The 19924-nt window shown below is 39.0% G+C and overlaps 1 protein-coding gene across 3 annotated transcripts in view; it reads left to right on the forward strand.

Moving 5' to 3' along the window:
• Positions 1-19924, forward strand: part of AFG1L (AFG1 like ATPase) — a 231639-nt gene that overhangs the window by 201143 nt on the left and 10572 nt on the right. The window contains exon 11 of one of the 3 annotated variants that reach the window (XR_007128171.1): positions 3302-3431. The exons of the other annotated variants lie outside the window; for them this stretch is intronic. The gene's annotated coding sequence lies outside the window, so the exon portion shown is untranslated. The remainder of the gene's footprint in view (positions 1-3301; positions 3432-19924) is intronic. 3 annotated transcript variants of the gene reach the window in all.

The raw sequence follows: 19924 nt of genomic DNA on the forward strand, positions 1-19924 counted from the left end.
TCTCTCTCTGCCTGCCTCTCTGCCTACTTGTGATCTCTGTCAAATAAATAAATAAAATAAACTAAAAAAAGAAGAGTGACATTATATTTTTTGTAAAGCTCTTTAACATCTGGCTTAATAGAAGAAAGGGACATTCTCCTTTCTGCTTCTGCATTCAATCTATTATGATGTGTTGATTGAAGTATAGAAGAAAATCTGGTCTCATAAAGATGTATAGTTAGAAATGGAAAAATATTTTAATAGCCTTATCAGATAATTGTGGGTGCTCTTTTTTGATGCTACATGAAAATTCAATAAGAACTTCCTTCCAAAGAGCGCAGTATGGGAAGGGGGGGAAGAGTAACTTTCTTTTAGAGAAACCTGATAAACACCATCTCAAACAAGTGTGATCAACATTCATATCAACAGCAATGACTCATGTTGGTAGCTATGCCCTTTATATGATGTGAGGAAAATAGCACTTGACCTTTGTGGTCTGTCTCCCACTACCCATAATTCCAGTCTAATCATGAGAAAGGCATCAGGCAAATTCTAGCTGAGGGACATTCTTTTGTAGAATAACTGGCCAGTACTCTCCAAAACCGCGAGGATCTTCAAAAATAAGGAAAGTTATGAGAAACTGTCACAGCAGAGGGGAGCCTAAGAGCCATGATGACTAAAAGGTAATACGGTATCTATCCTTAATGGGATCATGGAACAGAAAAAGGACCTTAGATTAAAAGTAAGGAGCTATGGTGAGTGCTGTGAAGTGTGTAAACCTGGCGATTCACAGACCTGTACCCCTGGGGCTAATAATAAATTATATGTTTATTAAAATTTTTTTTAAAAAAGTAAGGAAATCTGAACCAAATAGGGACTTCAGCTAATAGTATATATCAATATTGGTTTATTAATTGTAACAAATATGCCATGCTAACATAAGGTGTTAATAATAGGGGAAATTGGATTTGAAAGTGTTTGAAAACTCTGTACTATCTTTTCAATTTTTCTGTAAACCTGAAACTATCCTTAAAAAGTCTTATTTAAATTAAAAAATTTGACAAGAAGTAGATTTTAAACTCTTAGTTACAGTGTAGAATCTGAGACAGTAACAGTGTATTTTTGACATACTATTATTAAAATCCATTAATCCTTCTTTTTTAAAAAATATTTTATTTATTGGGGCACCTGGGTGGCTCAGTGGGTTAAAGCATCTGCCTTCGGCTCGGGTCATGATCTCAGGATCGGGTCACGATCCTCAGGATCTGGCTCTCTGCTCAGCATGGAGCCTGCTTTCCCCTCTCTCTCTCTGCCTGCCTCTCTGCCTACTTGTGATCTCTGTCAAATAAATAAATGAAATCTTTGAAAAAAAAAGATTTTATTTATTTATTTGAGAAAGAGAGCATAAGCAAGAGAGTACAACCAGGGGGAGAAGCAGAGGGAGAGGGAGAAGCAGACTCCCTGCTGAGCAGGGAGCCTGATGTGGGGCTCTGTCCCAGGACCCTGGGATCATAACCTGAGCCAAAGGCAGATGCTTAACTGACTGAGCCACCCAGGTGCCCTTCCATTAACTTTAACATCTGGCTTAATAGAGGATAGGGATATCCTCCTATCTAACTTTACTTCTCTTTTAAAGATTTTGTATTTATTTGAGAGAGAGTGTGTGTGAGCAGGGGAAGGAGCAAAAGGGGATGGGGTAGTGGACTCCCCACTCAGCAGGGAGCCTGACTCATTACTCAATCCCAAGACCCCAAGATCATGACCTGAGCCAAAAGCAGACATTTAACTGACCAGGCCACCCAGAAACCCCTCCTTCTTGAGCTTTAAATGGATATTTATGCAGTGGTTATTAGAAAATATTGGTTGACCGAATTATATAGATCTTCTACATGTTGCCACATTTAATTCTAGCATTAGATTAGATTAGATTAGATTCACATCTAATCCAAAGCATTAGATTCCTTAATATCACCATCAGTCTCATCAGAAAAAAATTGGAAGGCTGTCGAGTTCATGATGGCAGCAGCAAGTTTTCCAAAATTCTAATTTTCCCTTACTTGCTCAAATCTTATCACTGGCAATGAATTACTTTTAGTTGTTTTCCTTGAAGTGGAAGTCTTACTTGGTTCATTTTCAAGAAACTATCTGTGGAACATTGTAAGAAAATGTCTGCCCAGTCTGAAAAACCATAGTTTACCTGTAACTTAGTCTTTCAAATAAAAAGGATGCTCCATGATAAAAGTGGCTAGTTCAGCTAGCAACTCAAACAACCACACAAATGCTTTTCCTCAAGACAACCATTATATTTGGTATATAGCAGAAGTATTTTATGTGTACTTCCTTCACCACAAAGAATAATAAAAAGATGTGTTCTCAAGGGTTGAGATTTAACAAAATCCTTCTTCTTGGTTCTCTAAGGATGTTTTTAAGTAGAACTGGATTTATTATTATTTTTTTAACTGGATGATGGAGAATACAAATGGTTTGGGGCCATTGCTTTGATTCATGCTTACTAACACTTAAGCTTTGATTCATGCTTAAGTGTCAGCAGTTTTACCCACCATTGCTTTTGTACCATTACTGCAAACTATTTACCTTTTCACCACAGTGGAAAAGGTAAATAGTATCCTAGTATTATTATAGAAAGTTTTGACCTCAGGGACCCCTGAAAGGGTCTCAGGGACCCCCAGAGATCTAAAAACTGTATTTTAAGAGCCACTGACTTAAACAACAGTATCTCTGAGTTCTTCATTGCCCTCTACTTGAGCCAAGCAACCATGTCAAGGAAACCTGAAAGCCTAAGGCTTAAAAGGTCACTAGCCTGGAGCTATAGGGCCTTCCCAGCTTTTAGGAGGACACAGGAATCAGTAACACAGTACTGGATGGCATGGTTATGCCAGGCCACATGAGTTGGAGTTCTGTCCTAAGGGTCTCAGCACAGAGGGAGCTCTCTCACTGGAGGATGTCTGCTCCCCAGCCACCTTCAGGCATGGGAGCTCACAAAGTATCTGATTGTATTTCATGATCGAACCAGAACTGAAGATTTGATGTAACTTATCCAGAACATTTTCAGATAGAGTATAATAATGAAAAGCACACAGTCTGATTTCTGGACTACCAAGGAGTTCAAGCCCCAGTTCTGCCACTTGCTAACCATATGATCTTGTGAAAGTAACTGAACATGTCAGTACCTCAGTTTCTCCACCTATAAAATGGGCACAATAATAGTGGCTATGTATTGTAGATATTAAATGAGCTAATACATATAAAGTGCCTAGAATAATGCTTGATACATCGCAGTGTGTGCTTTATTATTATGCAGGTACTATGGACTCTCCTAATTGGGTCTGCTTTTCTGGGCATGACAGTACTGAATTGTAGACTTGCAGAGAAAGAGAATCCCGGAGATACCAAGAAGCTAGATGTTAACCTTGGAGCAGGGAAGGAGAGAGGTATGCGAAGATGGGAATGATCTGGGCTTTTCTAGTTTTAGATAATGGCATACATCAATGGCTTACAGTCAAAACCTTCTTTTATCTATGATGGCACTAATAGACAAATTTCTACCTAATATAAAACTGTAAATATATTATTTTTTCCTGGAGGGGGCCACGGCTCAAAAATAATCTTTACAGACCGTCAACATATTCACTCCTTGCCAAAGGTTTTGTTTCATGGTGGTGTCAGGTGTGGAGGTTGGATGAGCCTCAATCTTTAGGAGCCTTCCAGAAAACTGTGACATCTAAAGCTGAGACTGTCCTGCTTTGTTCACTGGGGGTTAGAAATGGTTTTTTTCTTTACTGAATTTTTTTTAAAGATTTTTAAGATTTTGTTTATTTATTTGAGAGAGGGGAGAGGGGTAGAGGGAGAAGCAGACTTCCACTGAGCAGGGAGCCCAGTGTGGGATTCAGTCCCAGGACCCTGAGATCGCGACTCAAGCCAAAGGCAGATGCTTAACCAATTGACCCACCCAGATACCCTGAGTGGTTTTTGTTTACTGAACTATTTAGTCTGACTCAGAAGGTCATTATAATTAAGAATTTTTAAGGGGCACCTGGGTGGCTCAGTCATTAAGTGTCTGCCTTTGGCTTAGGTCATGGTCCCAGGGTCCTGGGATTGAGCCCCGCATCAGGCTCCCTCCTCGGTGGGAAGCCTGCTTCTCCCTCTCCCGCTCCCCGTTTGTGTACCCTCTCTTGCTGTCTTTCTCTCTCTGTGTCAAATAAATAAAATCTCTATTAAAAAAATTTTAGGTTATATCTAAAACTGAATGATTTCAAGAGTCTCCTTCATGCAAGTATTCAGTATCTGAATTGCCACAGTTTTGTATATCAAGTAATTCTTTGATTTTTAGCTTTCAGGTTTTTTTCTATTTCCCACCACAAAATACATGATTTGATATACTCTGTAAGTACCTTTCCTTAGATTAGGTCAGTTGACTGAGAATTAGTCATTACTCGGTACATTGGTAATTAGATATTTAGTAAGATATATCCCATTAGATATATTGACTTTATTTTTTTTTAAGATTTTATTTATTTATTTGACAGAGAGAAATCACAAGTAAGCAGAGAGGCAGGCAGAGAGAGAGGAGGAAGCAGGCTCCCTGCTGAGCAGAAAGCCCGATGTGGGGCTCGAACCCAGGACCTGGGATCATGACCTGAGCCGAAGGCAGCGGCTCAACCCACTGAGCCACCCAGGCGCCCAGATATATTGACTTTAAAATCTGTTTTGTAGAAAAAAAAGTTTGAGAATTGTTAGGATACACTATTTTTGTTTCTTAAGATAACTCAGTGAAGATATTAAGTCAGGCAAAGATTTTGAGAAAAAGCTAGAAATGAGTTATAATATCAAAAATTGTAGGATTGGGGCACCTGGGTGGCTCAGTTGGTTAAGCATCTGTCTTTCTTTTTTTAAAGATTTTATTTATTTATTTATTTATTTATTTATGCATGCATGCATGAGAGAGAGAGAGAGGAGGAGGCAGAGGAAGAAGCAGACTCCCTGCTGAGCAGGGAGCCCAATGCGGGGCTCGATCCCAGGACCTGGGATCATGACCCAAGACAGACACTTAACCGACTGAGCCACCCAGGTGTCCCAAGCATCTGTCTTCAGCTCAGGTCATGGTCCCAGGATCAAGCCCCACGTCAGGCTCCCTGCTCTGTAGGGAGTCTGCTTCTCCTTCTGCTCCCAACCCAGCTTGTGCTCTCTCTCTGTCTCTCAAATAAATAAATAAAATATTTGAAGAAAATTTATTTAAAAAAATCGTACAATTTCTGTGTATTTTAGGATCAAATGTTACTTGGCTCTTTTATCTTTTATTGTTAATCAAGAAATATATGTTGTGTAAGATTCCCCTTTTCCCAAGATTGTTACATTGATTCAGTGGCTAGCAACTATTTCTTAAGTGCTTCCATAATGGTATACCACTATGTTTTGAGGAGTATAAAAGAAGTACGAGAAGTTTCTTTCAAAAAGTTTATAATTTAGTAAAGGAAATAACATGAAGAAATACCAGACAATGTTGTAGAGTGGAAAGAGGTCCAAATGAATCAAGAAATAGGAATTCCAATCAGCTGAGTGGCCTTGGACAGATTATTTAACCTCTCTGGGTCCAAATACCTCATCTGCAAAATGTGGGATGTGATCAACTGAATTCTTTCCTTGGTTTGAGCTATAACAGTCTATTTTGAGGAGTTGTGTTCATTAGTACATATAATGAGTACATCAGGAGTGAAAAGTAAGGGTAGTAAGGATTGGGAAGTCTCTGAAGAGACACGAGATTTAAGGAGGAAATTGATCTTGACCTTGATAGGTCAGTAGAATTTAGATGAGCACAGTGAAGGTATTTCAACCATGATCTGAAGCCAAGCACTGAATGTTCCAGGAGAAACAGAAGATACTTGCCTACTGAGAACAGAATACCTGTTAGAAAAGGGAAATAAGAATGAAAATCTCAGACAGATCCTCTATAAAAAACAGGCAGAGAAGTTTAGACTTCTTACCATGATCCACAGAAAGTCATTTTAGTTTGAACAGGACCGTGGTACATAAAGTAATAGGATGATGAATGGGGCAGTATACTCTAGGAAAGTTTGTAATTTCCACTGCCATGTTCCAGTGGGTCATCAAATAGTATCTCCTCTTGGGAATGCCCTCCTTTCAAGAAGGAGAACTTGGTTAAATAAACCAACATGCTAGATAATTGTTTGTTACCTTTTATGCAAGGTAACAGAGAGAACCCTACCCTTTTTATATTTTATGGTACTTCTTTCTAGTCATTCAACAGATATTTACTAAGTACTTAATGGAAGGCTGGCATCATTCTACGTGCTACAGGGGGTACCAAGATGACTCTGATGTTGGAATGTTTCATGGTGTTTTTATTATTTATTTTTATTATTTATTATTTATTATTTATTTTCCTAATTCTGTTTTTGTGGCTTCTAAGTTGTTTGTTCCAGGCTTCCTCCTGATCCTTTTTTTCTATCTGTTTGTCCTCCAGATCACCAATTCTATCTTCTGCCTCAGTTACCCTAGATTTTAGAGAATTTAGATTAGATTGGAACTCATTGAGAACATTGTGAACATCATCCCTGGTGGCTTTCACTTCTGCCCTAATCAATTCCATTTTGTCATCAAAGGCTTTCTCCAGCCTAGCTTTTTCCTGGATAATTGTTATCCTGAATTCCCTTTCTGACATACTGTCTGTGTCCATATCCAATAGCTCTGATGCAGAAGGCCCAGTCTCTGAATTTTCTTCTGTTGGGCATTCCTCCTCCTCATCATTTTGGTGAGAGATGGTTGAATGGATATGTAGCTGAATGTATCGACCGTGGTGCACCCTGGAACCCTTCTGCCCACTGGTGTCTTCTGCCCCCATAGAGATCCAGAAGTGTATAATTCTAATCTCAGGCTGATTTCATGGGTGATCAGAATTCTTTGGTAGGTAATCAGTGCACTTTAGGGGACAGGTTGAAACAGCACCTCCTCCTACTCCCCCGCCATCTTGTCTTCCCTTGATGTTCATCAGGGGGTACCAAGATGGATAAGAATTAGTTTCTACACTCATAAGGTCTTCATTTAGAAGAGAAAATACCATCAGTATATAGATCACTAGAATGTAAGGTAGATTATAATTAGTATTACAGGATCAATATAAGCAGAATGCTTTGGGTAATTAAAGAGGAACTAGGCCTTAAAGGCTGGAAGGTTGAAGATTCTGCTGGTGGGGGAGAGTGTCAGGGTGGCCGTTTGGTTGTTCCTAAGAATAGGGGATCAAGAGGGCAACCTTTGATCTTTTCCTCCTTTGAGGTTTTTTGTTTTTATGAAAAAGCACAGGAATAGGAAATTACATAGCATATTTAGAGAATTGAAGACTCAGGAGGTTTCTAATTCCATTAATGATAGAGTAGCATCTATTTGACCAACCCACTTTTACTTATTATTATTTTTTAAGTAGTCTCCACACCCAGCAGGGAGCCCAGTGTGGGGCTTGAACTCATGACCCTGAGATCAAGACCTGAGCTGAGATCAAGAGTTGGATGCTTAACTGGTTGAGCCACTGAGGTGTTCCCAACCCATCTTTAGATCATAACTGTAACTCTGGGCAAAATCTAAGAAATAACTCTGGAAGGCACTGTTGAGCAACCAAAAGCAGGGGAAAAGTGGAGCACAGGCCACACTGGAAGAAAGGATTGATGCTGGTGAATTTCTTTAGTTTTTTGCCAGAGGACAGATCATAGTTGTTCTCATATGGAACATCTAAAACTTAGTAGAAACCTACAGTATTCCTGGCCTGAGGAATGAGGAGAAAGTGACTATAGCAGCTGGAAAATAAGAAAATGAAAAGGAGAGAACCATGAAGGAAGAGCTCAAAACTCTTCACAGAGACTACCCAAATCGTGGGCTGACCTGTGAACTACACATGTGCAACTAAGACTAAGAATACTAAAGAGTTTTCAGTCTCTGCCTGTCACAGAGGAGACAGAATTCGGAGTTTGAGATCAGCCAAGTTAATTACCGGCTGAAATAGGAACAGAAAAATCAATATATTTTGGTGGAATAATATAAAAGAATTCCAAGTCTCCAACAATATATCATTCATAATATCTAGAATATAATCTAAAATTGCTAGATGTATGCAGACACAGGAAAATCTGATCCACTTTTAAAAGAGAAATGAATGATAACAGAAACTGACCTTAGATGATACAGCAGATGGAATTAGAGGCAAGTATTTCAAAGTAACTTTTATAGCTATACTCAAGGATATAAAGGAAAATACGCTGATAATGAACAAACAAATGGGAGGTGTTAGCAGAGAAATTAAAACCATAAAAAAGAACCAAATGGAAATTCTAAAACTAAAAGTTGAGAATTCTAGACTTAAAAATTTTGAAGTTTATTGTATGTACTTAATACCAAAGTGCAGAAAACAGGAGAGTCAGTGAACTTGAATATAGATCAATAGAAATTATGCAACAATCTGAAATACAGAGGAAAAAAAAATAAAGCAAAGCCTCATGGCAGAGGCTTTGGCATATCAGAAATCAAACTGTATCATTGGAGCCCTAGAAGGAAAAGAGAAAATGGGGTAGAAAATATTTTTGGAGAAATAATGGCTGAAGTTTTTCCAAATCTAAGATAAGATATAAATATACAGATCCCTGAAGCTCAACCAACCCTTAAAAGATAGAAAGAAGGGGCGCCTGGGTGGCTCAGTGGATTAAGCCGCTGCCTTCGGCTCAGGTCATGATCTCAGAGTCCTGGGATCGAGCCCCACATCGGGCTCTCTGCTCGGCAGGGAGCCTGCTTCCTCCTCTCTCTCTGCCTGCCTCTCTGCCTACTTGTGATCTCTCTGTCAAATAAATAAATAAAAATCTTTAAAAAAAAAAAAAAAGATAGAAAGAAAATCATTCCTATGCACATCATAGTCATTCTGTTGAAAACCAAAGATGCAACCATGGGAACAATAGTATGATTAAAGGCTGGTAATGAACACCTGAAAAGAGTGCAATACCATCGTTAAACTCCTCAAAGTAAAAAACACCCAACAATCCAGAATTCTTTTTCCAGAGACTTTAAGGGTCATGGGTGGAATTTAGATCATATGTAGGAGAGTGGTTTGCACTCAGGATAGATGGATTGAAGTCAGTACAAAGCGGCTGGCATATTAGGTGATAAATAGAGTTTAAATTAGAAACTTCATCGGCCTAAAACAAATGTCATTATTTTTTAACAGATCTATGTTGGATAATCTGGCAGAGCTGTGTGAGATTGACATTACTACCATAGATGGGGGCTTTGTGTGCCCTAGATAAAGCTCCCCAAGATGGGTGTGGAGCTAAGTGATCACATCATGCCTTTGTGTGGCCCTTCCTCTAGATGGATGTTGCCCTCTCACCAGGGTCCATGGATTGGCAAACAGAGACAGAATCTCTGTCCCAATTGCCCCCTAAAACAGGTATACATGGTATATTGGAAAGAACAAGGTAAACATGAGGGAAGTCTGTAGGATTGGGTGTAGAGAGGTCTCAGGACCAAGGACGAGCCACCTAGGGCTCTAACGTTTTCAGTTTGGATGACCAGAGGGATGGCAGGACCCTTAACAGATACCTGAGGTCGGAGAAGGGGACTTACAAACAACTGGGAATCTAAGACTGAAGATCCAGATCTGGAAGTCATTTATAGAGATGTATTAGTTTGAAGTTGAAGGGAGTCAATGAAATCACCTGAACTAATGCTGAAAATGGAAGAGATGAGCAGTGTGGATGGGATTGGAAATTTTTTTTTAAGATTTTATTTATTTATTTGACAGAGATCACAAGTAGGCAGAGAGGCAGGCAGAGAGTGGGGGGGGGAGCAGGCTCCCTGCTGAGCAGAGAGCCTGATGCGGGGCTCGATCCCAGGACTTTGCAACCATGACCTGAGCCGAAGGCAGAGGCTTTAACCCACTGAGCCACCCAGGCGCCCCAGGGATTGGAAAATCTTATTGTGGGATTTAGTGGAAGGAAACAGAGTCAGGATCCTAGTACAGCTGAATCAAAGTTACATTAGAAACAGCTAAAATTTCCCACCATTTTCTTGAAGAATTTTTAAAAAGATTTTATTTATTTATTTGAGAGAAAGAAAGAGACAGCATGCACAAGCAGGGAGGAGAGGGAAAAGCAGGCTCCACAATGAGCGGGGAGCCCAATGCGGGGCTCGATCCCACAACCCTAAGATCATGACCTGAGCCAAAGGCAGATGCTTAACCAACTGAGCCACCCAGGTACCTCCTTGAATTTTTAAAAATGGAAGTAATTTACTAGATTGGTAGCATCTTAGGACTTGGAGGTTACTTTGTAGACCTGTGTAATAGGCCTCTGCTCTTAATAACTTAATGTAACTATTTTCCAGCTTGGATGTACATGGAAAAACCTTAAAATATAAGTTATTAACATTTACATGGAGATAAAAAATTATCCTGCATACCTTTTCCCCGGGTTATTGAGAAATAATTGATGTATGTCACCATTTTAAGGTTGAAGGTATACAGTATGATGGTTTGATTTACACGGATTGTGAAATGATTACCACCGTAGGTTTAGTGAACACCCATTGTCTCGCATAGATAAAAAAGAAGAGTATTTGTCTCATAACTGCAAATTCCTACCTTCTGACCACCTTCCTCCATTTCCTCTCCTCCCAGCTCCCCACCTCTGGTAACCACAAATCTTTTCTTTTATTCTGTGAGTTTGGTGTTGTTTGTTTTTTAGATTCCACATAAAAGTGAGTTTAAGTTAGTTAACTAACAAACTTAAAAGAAGTATTGCTGTTTAGTATCTGAAGTTCTTACATTTTATGTCCCTTTACTATCTATTTAAAAGCAGACTAAAAACAAAATAAGCTTTAAAAAGAAATAGAAAAAGAGGGGTGCCTAGGTGGCTCAGTCAGTTAAGCATCCAACTCCTGATTTTGGTTCCAGTCATGATCTCAGGGTTGTGAAATCGAATCTGGTATTGAGCTCCATGCTGGGCGCGGAGCCTGCTTAAGACTGTCTCTCTTTCGGGGCGCCTGGGTGGCTCAGTGGGTTAAAGCCTCTGCCTTCAGCTCAGGTCATGATTCCAGGGTCCTGGGATCGAGCCCCGCATCGGGCTCTCTGCTCGGCAGGGAGCCCACTTCCTCCTCTCTCTCTCTGCCTGCCTCGCTGCCTACCTGTGATCTCTATCTGTCAAATTAAGAAAAAAAAAAAAATCTTAAAAAAAAAAAAAGACTGTCTCTCTTTCTCTCTCTCCCTCTTAAAAAAAAAAAAAAAGAAAGAAAGAAAGAAAAGAAATAGAAAAAGAATAATGCAGGCATGTATTTATTTATACCTTGGTTCCAAAAAGTATTACAGATACACATATACACTCACAAATAGAATTATGTAGATTTTTTGACAGTGGGGCAAAGAGAAAATAGAGAATTAAGTTGAAAGAAAAAGTTAGTATATATTAATATATGTCATAAACTCCTACAAGCTTCTCAAATTGACAGTTACATCAGCTCTCAGCCTTCTCTCAATCAAATAGGGAGAAAGACATTTAGTAAGTTCGAAGACAGAAAATCAGAAATAAAGTTCTTTCTGAAACTTGGACCTTGCATATAGGGACTTCTGAAAGATGCCAGCAGACGGTTTTCTCAGCATTATCCCTGCTGCCAATACAGGTGTCTATGGCACAGATTCTCATAATCAACCTGGGGGGCATAATAAAAAAGCACTTTTCAGTGAAACTAGTGCTACAGAGGTTAAAAAAGCACTTCCTGAGTAAGCTTTTCTATTTATTATCATGCTTGATCCAGAGGTCATTTAGAGGCTGGATAAATGCTTATAGAGATTGGATAGACTCATGTTCAAGCCTCTCACGAATGTTGTATAAAACTTTGGGCAGCAGATAATTCAAGGTTGTCTTTTTGGTAAGAAGGTGGAGTGAAAAATTCTCTTGGTCTACTCAGTTTGAAGGATTCGGGCCTTTGTGTATCCAGAAGCACAGAGAAGCATTTAACCTTGCTCTGATTAACTTTTTAATATCTTTAGAATATGAATTAGCATTTTTCACCAAGTATTTCCATGATTTGGAGGAAGAATAATTCTTTATAGCCATTTTGTTCCCAACTCTGATTAGGCTTTTTCAATATCCAAACCTAAGAGGACTGGGGAGACCCAATGAACTCTCTCGAGGAAAAGCAAAACAAAAACAAAATCTCTGCATTTCTAAGACTTTAACATGTTCAGAAGTGATCATCCTCAAGTTTAAATTAAGTTACTTGGTATTCTAAAGCCTCGTCTTGCTTTATAGTGTGTTGTTACTTTTTATGCCTCTTCACTTTGATTTCCAAAAGAAGTTTGCGTGGATGGACCTTTTTTTCCAAAGGCACAAGTAGGACCACTAGCGAAGGTGTAGAACCTCCTTTGGGAATAATCTTTCACGTTTCTCCTGGATCTTAAAACCAGGCAAATTTAGAACAGTTTCCTCCAACAGAGATGTAGCAAATACTGCCCTCTACTGAGCGGATGCTCAGGATGGCTTGATGATGGTAGTCTTCAGCTACTGATTTCAGTGAATTTGGTAGAATCGTGTTTTTACTAATTACTTCGTCATCACTGTGTACATTCTTATTAAAATCATTATATTCAAAAATAGACAACAGGATGGAAACATATTTCAGCCTTGGCCACATACATTTATTTCCTTCTGTAGTCTGTACAATCAGATATTATAATGTCTGAGGCATTAATAATAATGTTTACATTTTAAATTTCCATTTTATACTAGCTAATAAAATATTTTTTTGCCAGTGGGAAATTAGAAGGCGGTTGTTACAGCATTATTTTCATAAATGAGTTTGTAAAATAATTCTAGTAATAGTTGGGCTATTTTTCTTCCCCAGCAATATTTCTTTCAGTGTCTGCTAGATTGCTAATATCTAGATTAGTCCTTTCAAAGAACTGGCTGTTTGTGCAGCTGAAATAACTTTTCTCTCATTCTGTATGACTTGAATGGGTTAATTATATATGGTTAATTATCGGTAGAGGATCACATTAAATTCCTTCTAACCAAAAACTCCTTTAAAAAAACTAACCATTGAAATAGTTATAACATACTCACATACATTTGTATCTGGAATGTTTTTGAAAAGCCCCGTGCTATCTGTGTTCCTAGAGATGAAGAATTTGGGTTCTTTTCTTATGCTAAATGATCCATATGACACAATGCTCTACTAACTTGTTTAGTTCCCATTTTTCTAGACCTTGGTTTCCCTAGGGCTGGCTTGAAGCTAAACAAATTTTAGAAGCCACAAGAACTAAAACCCCTTAATCCAAAGTGTGCCCATGGCTTCTTATAAAATCTAAAGCTTAAGGTCACCGGTGGGCTCAGTTGGTGGAGCACGTGACTCTTGATCTTGGGGTTGTGAGTTCGAGCCTCATGTAAGATCTTGGGGTTGTGAGATTACTAAGAAAAATAAAACTTTTTGAAAAGATCTTAAGCATAAACCTCTTGTTATCTTAATTCAGAGATCTTAGATACTAGTAGGAGAGAACTAGTAGGAGAGTCTAGCCAGGTTGAATAATCTTATGGGGAAGCCAGGTTGTAGGATGAGGATAGCCAAGGTCCGTGAGGGAGGCTGTGAGGTCATTTCCCTCAGCCTTAAAAACCAAAGAAGCAGGCCTGTTCCTCATGGACTTGAGGCTGCTTTCTTACCAGCCCTCACACTATAGTTAAATTGAAAACAAACTGAATAAAATACTTGGGTAAGACTTTCTAATTCCAGAAGCATTTAGGGTTTTTCTGGGGGGAGGGATCTAAGGCACACTAATTTATTTACTGTTGTTCATTCCTTTGGCATGGTTGAACCCAGTCTATCCCACTTCCCCAAGAAGCAACTCTTGAGTCCCCTCAAGTTTTCCGTGTCTGTTAAACAATTGAGGACTCCGTCCTAGTCAGATGCCAGCTCCTCCTTAACAAGTTATGGTCTGGTTTACTCAGTCCCAGTGGTTAGAATGGTCCACGTCAGTAATTCCTGCCATCTCCTGGAGACACTTTTGTAGTTTTTATGTTATTTCCTTGGAGCTGTATTGGCACTTACATTCAGTGACGCTTCTTCATAATAATGATGAGTTGAACGATTTCCTACTTCTTCATGTTCTTCTAATGGTGTGTTTTTAACTTATCTCCACACTTTACATTTTGGCTTTCTGTGCTATAGACAATAAATCAGATGTCTTTGTGCCAGTTGTTGGGGTTTATTTTTCCCAAATGAACTGGAAGTATTCCTAGGGATAAACCAGCTCAGTGGTTCTGATATATAGCAAGCGTTTAACAGATCTGATTTGATGTGGTTTATGTTTTAAGAAAGTTGTCAGTTCTGGAATCTCCAGAATTGGATATCTCCAGAATTTGGAGATTTATTACATACACAAAGCTAGTCAAGTCAGGGTGAGGAAAGAGTGCAGTTGCCTCTGGTTTGCCACATTCATTTGTTGTTGTTGTTTAATCATTGTTTTTACAAATTCTGTTAGAAATGCGACACTCCTCCCACTCCCACAAAGAGTACTATATTTGGCCATCAAGGGGACAGGAGTTTAGTAAAGATCTGGTAGTTTTAGGTAAAACTAGCCTTCTACCATTGAGACTCTGTAAGTTAAACAGTAAAACTTTGCATCAGCCCACCAGAGAACACCTTCTAGAGTAGAATGTGTGTAAGAAATGATAGTAATTTCTGGAATGGTGAGCTATTTCCCAGTTGGATGTTACAGACTTCATAGTAATGAGATTTCTCATAGTAAGGGGCCATATTACGAATCTTGGGAAATTCTGTACTCTACAAATACACACATTTCACTGCGTTGTTTTTCCAATTATTATCTTTATTGATTTGATGCACCTAGTTCTAACAAATTCATACAATATTCTTAGTTTGTTTTGAAAAGAACGACTTCACCCTAATTCCGTTAAAGTGCTCTTTTTTTTTTCTATTAAAAAGTACTTCTCTTTAAAATACGACGTATTGTCATTTCTGTGTACACAAAGCAAGATGCCACACATACTTGTTTAATGAGGAGTTATCAGGGTGACACTATGAGGAATTTATAAAGCGGAGTCTATAAAGAGTAACCCTGAGGACAATATCATCTAGACAGCGCTTGAAGTAATAATCATCCTACTTGAGCCGAAATAATGGTGGCAGAACAAGCATTAGCCGGGCAGAGAAAAAAGAAACTCGAGCTGACAGCTCATTCGTGTGTGCTGGAGTGGATCAACCGCTCCTTGCAGGGCAGAAGGCAGCCCGATGGTGAGGCTCCTGCGTTTCACACTGGCGTGGCTTTGAGAAAATCCCCACTCCCGGCACCAGGGTCAGACCTCAGCGGACAGCTGTGCTGGTTCTCATGCAGGAGAAAGAAGACAGCAGGCAAGCTCTTTATTCCTCAAAGTTTGTTAGAGGAACTGTGCTACGTGTAATCCAGCTGTATACTCCCGGTAATTAAGGAAAACAAACGCTCTTTGCAAACTCATTATAGATTTAAAGTTCTTTAAGTTTTCATCAGGTTTCCCCAGAAACAAAGAGCTGGAAACAATAGTCGAGAATGCACAAAGCATCAAATAAGTGGGTTTTAATTGTTTCTGTTTAGAAAATTATTCAGATAACCAGCCACATCAAAGACTATTAAACTTTTTAATCGCTCAGGTAGAAAGACGGAGAATGTCATCATTATCTATCATAAGAAGAATCTGCATTAGATAACGCTCCTTGAATTTTGAGCTAGAATTACGTACTCAAGGATGATACCAACTGAAATGGCATTCGTACTCGAAAATAGTCACGTGCGTTAATTATTCATCGGACACAATGCAGGAATTTACAATACTAATTACGGTTTCGGAAGGTGTCTTGTGCTCTGGTTTACTTACAGAAGAGGATCAACTAACGCAAATGAAAGTATAAAGACTTACAACTGCTGTAGATACCCTGTGTGTGCAATTCGGTGGTATGTTGGGTCGAAAAAGTGGAGAAACGGGTCTTTTTGTTTTGCCAAGTTCTTGTAAGATTTAGTACAAACCTTGTGTTTTTTTTTTTTTAAGGTTTTATTTATTTGACAGAGAGAGATATCACAAGTAGAGAGAGAGAGAGGAGGAAGCAGGCTCCCTGCCTAGCAGAGAGCCTGATGCGGGACTCGATCCCAGGACCCTGAGATCATGACCTGAGCTGAAGGCAGAGGCTTAATCCACTGAGCCACCCAGGCAGCCCTCAAACCTTGTGTTTTTTAAGCAGTCAGGGGTTAGCATTGATTCTGAAGAAGAGATTGTGCTACTGTGTTCGCTTATTCACTAGTCCTGTATTGGGCAAGATCCCGGTCCCCCTTCGTCTAGGTGCTACGGACGCTCAGGTGAACGAGAGAGTCCTGACCTTTCCGGGACTCCCCGTCTTGGACAGTGGAGTAAATGACGGTGGCAAGGGCAACTTGGAATAGATTTGGAGCTCCTCGAGCTCTTCAGTATATGCACGTACGGTGACTGTTTTACACACTCACTCTTCCTTGTTAGGGGAGATGGAGGGGATCAGAGAGCTGAAAAGCAAAAACAAAGAGTATACTTTGGACTCAGTAAAGATCTTCGACATTGTCTTGCCACATCATTCTGTTTTTACTCTTTTGTCATAATAGATTTTGTTTCTCTCCCTTTTGAAAAATACAGAAAAATCTAAAAAACAAAGATGATAAAATATAAAATACAGTCCTCTAAGTCTATCACTCAGACCACTTAGAGATAACGATTGTTAGCATTTTTACATATTTACTTGGCCCTTTTCCTACGTATCTATTTAGAGCAAAATAGCTACCTTAGTACGAATATAATTTTGAATTATGCCTTTTTTTTTTCACCTTTATCGTAAGCATGTTTCCATGTCATAAAAAAACAGAAACATTGTTCTATATTGGTAATATATTCCATTATATCAGTGTGCCATAATTTATTGAGTCATTCCTCTGGTGTTCTATTTTAAAGTTGTTTTGGTTCGCATAGTTATAAATAATCCTGTCTATTGCCTTTGGTTGAATTTCTGATCGTTAACTACAGATTGATTTCTAGGAACATAACAGCTGGGCCAAGGTTATGACTTCTTTCAGGGCTCTTCATACAATCCAACAAATTCTCTTGGAACAACTAAACTAATTTACTTTTTTAGCAGCAATGGGTGTCTCATTACCTACTTGCCAGCATCGAGTAGTAATGACTTATTTTTCTTTGCAAAATTGCTATATGAAGAATGACACCTCACTCTTGTTTTGTCTTTCTCTGGGTGCCAGGGAGCTTGACTCTATTTTTCATTTGCGTATTGTGTTGCAAAACAGCAGAAGCAGGCAAAGCTTCTTGAAATCTAAGCTCAGAACTGGAAAATTGTGACTTTTGCCTCATTCTGTTGACCGTGATGAATTACAAGTCCAGCCCAGACTGAAGAGCTAGGGAGATGTCATGCCTTAATGGGAGAGTTGGAAAGTCACAATCCAAAGAGTGTAGACAAGGAGGCAAGAACAATTGGAGCCATTATTATAATCAGACTACCGCACATAGGCATTCTTCATTTTTCCAAAAATATTTTAAATAGGTTTAAAATTATCATAAGTTTTAGAAAATTTTTAACTTAATGCACTTGAATGCCCCCACACACATTTAAATACTGAATACTAGGGAAAGGGGGATCAGTAGTCCTGTGGCAACATACCATTTGGGTGGCACATAGGGCTAGATAAGATAATTTGTCAGCACCTATGCGTTTTGATGAAAACATTTACTAAATTTCTATGATATAATCAGAAGAAAAATAAACTTACAAAGATACATTAAATATAGCAAATATTGAATTTGACCAAAACTTTTAAATAAAATCTCTTCAAATTTAATGAGAAAAGTTGGCTCCGTGAACATAACTTTTTAAAAATCAGCTTTGATTTGAAGTGGCTAAGTGCAGTTCCTGATTAATAATTTTTAATGATAATAAAGTTTTTAAAATTTAAATTCAGTTAGCCAACATACAGTACATCATTAGCTTCAGATGTAGAGTTCAGTAATTCACCAGTTGCGTATAACACTGAGTGCTCATCACATCATGTGTCCTCCTTAATGCCCATCACCAAGTACCCCATCCCCTCTCCACCTCCCCTCCAACAACCCTCAGTTTGTTTCCTGTAGTTAAGAAGTCTCTCATGGTTTGTCTCCCTCTCTAATTTCTTCCCATTCAGTTTCCCCTCCCTTCCCCTGTGATCCTCTGTGCTGTTTCTTATATTCCACATATAAGGAGTAAAACCATGTAATTTTCCTTCTCTGACTTCGTTCACTCAGCATAATACCCTCCACTTCCATTCATGTTGATGTAAATAGTAAAATTTCATCCTTTCTGATGGCTGAGTAATATTCCATTGTGTGTGTATGTGTGTATGTATACATATATACATATGTGTGCATATATATATATATACATACATACATACATGTATATATATATATATATATACCACATCTTCTTTATTCCTTCCTCTGTCAATGGACATCTGGACTCTTAGTTTGGCTATTGGGGACTTTGCTACTATAAACACTGGGCCACTGGTGCCCCTTCAGAACACTACATTTGTGTCTTTGAGAGAAATACCTAGTAGTGCAATTGTTGGGTCATAGGGTAGTTCTATTTTTAACTTCTCAAGGAACCTCTATACTGTTTTCCAGAGTGGCTGCACCAGCTTGCATTCCCACCAACAGTGTAGGAGGGTTCCCCTTTCTCCGCATCCTTGCTAACACCTGTCATTTCCTGACTTATTAATTTTAGCCATTCTGACTGGTGTGAGGTGGTATCTCATTGTGCTTTGGGTTTGTATTTCCCTGACGGCAGGAGATGTGGAGCATTTTTTCGTGTGTCTGTTGGACATTTGTATGTCTTCTTTGGAGAAATGTCTGTTCATCGCTTCTGCCCATTTCTTGACTGAATTATTTGGGTTTTGGGTGTTGAGTTTGATAAATTCTTTATAGATCTTTATCTGATATGTTCTTTGCAAACACCTTCTCCCATTCTGTAGGTTGTCTTTAGTTGTGTTGACTGTTTCCTTTGCTGTGCAAAAGCTTCTTATCTTGATGAAGTCCCAATAGGTTCATTTTGCTTTTGGTTCCCTTGCCTTTGGAGATGTGTCTAGCAAGTTGCTGCCCCTGAAAGGAACATGATAATAAAAATTTTTAAGTATGATCTGAAGAAAACTTGAAGAGAAATTTTTGATAGCTACCATCTTGCGTGAACAAGAATCAAGCTTGCATGGAGAAAATTTGCTCAAGTTAAGACATGATATAAATGGAAGTGTATCAGTCTGGGCTGTGACATGGATTTTAACATCACTGAGCCTTTGATCTGGGGAACTCTGGTGCTTGACTGCAAGAGCTAAACGTGAGCTACTGGGGGGTGCTGCCTTTCACCTCCCCCCACTCTCTCTCTCCCTACCCTACCATGAAGAAGCATCAATTGAGCCTACTGTATAACCGAAATCAAATTTTACACCAAATATGAAATCCTTTATGCTTTTGTCAGACTATAAAGGAGAAAATACGTGTTCAGCCTTACGTTTTATTTTCTTTTTTAAATGTCTCTGAGGGGTGCCAAAGCCACCCAGGGACATTTAAAGGGGTTGAGGGCTCTGCCTTAGGCTCAGGTCGTGGTCCCAGGGTCCTAGGATCGAGCCCTGTATTGGGCTCTCTGCTCAGCAGGGAGCCTGCCTCCCCCTTTCTTTTTGCCTGCCTCTATGCCTACTTGTGGACTCTGTCTGTCAAATAAATAGGTAAAATCTTTTAAAAAAAGAAAAAAAATAAATGTCTCTGAAAAAACTCTACTTCTTCAGATTAAGAAAACCTTGGGGGAAAAAATGTCCATGACAAAACTCATGTTA

The sequence above is a fragment of the Lutra lutra genome, chromosome 6 (genome assembly GCF_902655055.1).
Source record: "Lutra lutra chromosome 6, mLutLut1.2, whole genome shotgun sequence".
Taxonomy (NCBI): Eukaryota; Metazoa; Chordata; class Mammalia; order Carnivora; family Mustelidae; genus Lutra; species Lutra lutra.